The sequence below is a fragment of the Galeopterus variegatus genome, unplaced genomic scaffold (genome assembly GCF_000696425.1).
Source record: "Galeopterus variegatus unplaced genomic scaffold, G_variegatus-3.0.2 Scaffold1103, whole genome shotgun sequence".
NCBI classification, from domain to species: Eukaryota; Metazoa; Chordata; class Mammalia; order Dermoptera; family Cynocephalidae; genus Galeopterus; species Galeopterus variegatus.
In genome coordinates this window covers 427,861-432,017 of record NW_007727214.1, presented here as the reverse complement: position 1 = coordinate 432,017, position 4,157 = coordinate 427,861, and positions in this window count along the sequence as shown.

Sequence of the window (4,157 nt, the reverse complement as noted above, 5' to 3'; positions counted from 1 at the left end):
AGACACAATCTAACCCATGACAGGAGGAGAAGGAGTGCAAGAGGACTGGATGTGACAATTTTGTTTAATTTTTATTTTGATAATGTTTATTTTGGGGGTTATTTTTAAATTTTTATTATGAAATTTTTCAAACATGCTCAAATATAGAAAAATAAACAAACAAAAACCCATGCACCAATCACCAGCTTCAACAACCAACACATTTTGTCGTATTTATTTAGTCTACCTCTACCCCAAACTTTTTTTTTTTTTTTTTTTGGTTGTTGTTTTGTCACTGGAGTATTTGAAAGAGATTCAAGAATCATGTCATTTCATTCCTAAAAACTTTGACACAAATCTCCAAAAAAGTATATTTTCCTAACTATAATGCCATTATCCCATCTACCAAAATTAATAAAAATTCTTCAACATTTGTCTAATACCAGACCACAGTGTGATGGTTACAAATGGAGAGATCCCCTAACCCTGATCCTAACCTTAATCCTAACCCTCACCCTCAAAACTCATGTTGAAGCTTAATCCCCAATGTGGCAGGGTAGAGAGGTGGGGCCTTTCGGAGGTGATTGGATCATGAGGGCTCTTTCTTCATGAATGGATTATTCCATTCATGGATTAATGGGTTAATGGATTAATGTGTTATTATGGGAGTGGAACGGGTGGCTTTATAAGAAGAGAAAAGGAGACCTGAGCTAATGTGTCAGCAAACTCTTGGTCTCTCAACATGTGATGCCCTGCACCACCTCAGGACTCTGCAGAGAGTTCCCACCAGGAAGAAAGCCCTCGCCAGATGCATTCCCTTGACCTTGGACTTCCTAGCTTCCAAAACTGTTGTAAGCAAAAGAAAACACACTAAGACCAGCATACATCTCTGTTGCTTATAACAAAATACCTGAAACTGTGTAATTTATAAAGAAATAAAATTTATCTCTTACAGTTTCAGAGGCTGGGAAGTCCAAAGTCCCAGGAACACATCTGTTGATGGCTTGATGGTAGTGGCTGTACAGCAACACACGGTATCACATGGCAAATATGGCAGGAGCAAAAGAGAGAGCTAAGTTTCTCAGTTCCTCCCTTTTTAAGGCCATCAGAACCACTCCCATTACTGAATGATCAATCTATTCACAAGGACAAAGTCTTCACAATCTAATCACCTCTTTAAGGCCCCACCTTTCAATTACCACAATAGGATTTCCCACCTTCATAACACTGTCACAGTGGGGATTAAGTTTCAGTGAGTTTGGGGAGACATTCAATCCACAGCAGACACACAGTTAAATTTTCTCAGTTATCAAAATTATTTTTACAAGGCCGGCCCGTGGCTCACTCGGTAGAGTGCGGTGCTGATAACACCAAGGCCACGGGTTTGGATCCTATATAGGGATGGCCGGTTTGCTCACTGGCTGAGCGTGGTGCTGACAACACCAGGCCAAGGGTTGAGATCCCCTTACCGGTCATCCTTTAAAAAAAAAAAAAATTATTTTTACAATTGTTTGCACAAATCAGGATCCAAGCAGTTCATTCATTGTGTTTGACTGTTACATCTCTTAAGACTTCTCTAAATCTCTCTTAATCTAGAAGAGTCCTCCCTGCATTATTTTTTCTTACTCATGGACTTGGAGAAACCAAGTCAGTTTCTCTAAAATGTCCCCCATCCTAGCTTTCACTGATTTCTTTCTTGTGATGTCATTTAACATGCACCTCTCCCCCCTATAGTTTCTATAGACCAGAAGTTAGAATTAATGGTTTGACTTGATTTGGGTTCAATTTTTTTTTAGGGACACTTCATTAATGCTACTGTTTACTTCATTTTGCATCATATATGGAGGCACATAATGCCTGGGTGCATTTTTATTCATTCTAAGATTGATAAGCAGTTTCAGGTGGTGATAGCCTGATCTATCCATTGTAAAATTCCTCATCAACAAGACCATAATGTCCTCGATCTGTAACCACTACCTGTGTCCGTTTTTTCATTATGTAATTTTCTAATTCTGTCAGTTCCTCCATAATTATAATTTTGATATAGAATAACTTTCTTTTATCCACTAGGGCTGTTTAGTTACTCTGAAATTTGGTTCATAGTGAAAAGGTAGGATATACTGTAGGGGTATTTTTTGATATTCCAAGAAATCAATGTTTTAATTGATTTTCATTTAGAATGCATCAGAGGAGCTGGATTTCGAAAGGATATCTACATTAAATTTTTGTTAAATGAGCAAATAAACCTTTTTCATTCACTTAATCCCCAAGTTATCATCTTTGAAAGCCTAGAGATACGATAGTGGTTTTCTATAAGAGAAGCACAGAGTTTTCAAACAAGAAAATCCTGGATAAATACCAACCAATTTACTAATAGAATGACCCATGGAAAAATCTAGCATAGTGGTTCCTGATCTTTTTTTTACATGACAAATGACACCCAACACCTACAAAGGGTTGACAATGTAGTAACACTGATTATGTGCCAGGTACTGTGCTAAGGGCTCCACACACAAGCCCAGTTAGTCCTCACCACAACCCTTGGAGATAGGGACTCTTTTATTCCCCTTTCCACAGATGAAACTGAGGTAAAGATGGTAAAGTTAGTTGCCCATGATCACACAGTTAGCAACTGGTGGAGCCAGGAGTAAAGCCCAGACAGTGTGGCTTCAGTGTTTGTACCGAGAACACCACACTACAGCACCGCTGGCAAATGCTGATGATTATGTGTTATTCCCAGAGAGCCATAACTAACATTTTCTCTCCTTTTCAGAGAGCAACTTTAAATCTGTTCTAATTCAATTATTTTGTTAAAAGATATAAATCGATGGAAAATGTTTACTCTTTCATCAGTAAAGACTTTGTTGCAACATACATTACATTGATTGTGACAGACCGATGGAGACTCTGATTTAAGGAAAGTCAGGAAGGATGGTTACTCCTAACCAGCTAGTGCCATTCAATTCCGGGTGGGTTTGGGGGCACCTCCAGAGTAAATCGCATTGCGTAATAATTTATACAGGGCTTACAATGTGCTAGACCGTGATCCAAGCTCTTTAAACATATTGACTCTGCCACCTACTTAAACAGCCTTTTTCCCAGCCAGACCCAAGTCCAAAACTTTACCCATGAGAATGCCCCTAAGAGATCCTGGAGGGTCCAGGCAAGAAGGATGGATTTATCCCAGTTTTTTGAAGGGCCTGTCTACCTGGCCTGGCCCTGCCTTGTAGAAGTCGATTCCAAACTACACAGTCTCAAGGGCCTCTTGGTGAGCTGAGGTGGCCTCCAAGAAGGAGCCAGTGTCATTACCCCTTCCTGGAGCCATTTGCCCTCTCCTCCCCACGCAGGAGGGCACTCTCTGGTGCACTTAATAATAGGCTGCTTCTGAGCAGCAGACTGCATACTGCTCCATCCTCCGTGACATGAGTCAAAGCACACAAAATCCTGGAGACAAAGCTGACAGGCGTAGCTGATTCTGACTCGGCAGCTTCCGTGTCTGTGTCGGCTTGTCTTTCCCTATTTAGGAATCGTCATGGCTCCAGCCTTCCTCTAAGCAGTACAGTGAACATCCACCTGTGACTCAAGCCAGATACTTGTTGTTACCTAAACTGCACCTTGCCCAGGCTCTCCTGGGGTCCCTGAGTCATCACCGGCACACAAGCGGGATGCCAGCTCCAGCTGACAAGACCCTGTCCCTGGCTTCTTGCCGAGGCTGCTCTTGGCCTGCGTTCATTAGCACCCTGCACCCCACCCGCTCCTCTGCCCTCGCCCACTCCGGCAGGCTGGAGTCGAGGGGGAGCGTTCAGGAGCTGTGAAAAACGAGCAAAGCTTGGAGAAAGGAAAAGGTGCAGCCTGGAGGCCCTTCACGCCGATTGCAGGGCAGCCCCTGCGATGGGAGCAAAAGAGAAAGAGCGATTTATGCGCTGCAGGAGCCAGCGGCCCTGGCATGCGGAGGGGCCGTCTAGGGGGAAGCGCGCTGGGCGGCGGGGAGTGGGCTCCGGGGAGAAGCCGCCCCCGGCCGCGCCCGCTCAGTGCTCGCTCCCGGGGCCGTCGCCAGGGACAAGACGGGGGGGTTAGCTGTCGCCAGAGACACACCACGTCTATCCACCCGCGGGTGCTTCCGAACGTTTGCGGAAAGACAGAAGTTAAAGAAAATCCCAATCTGTCCGTGAACGTTT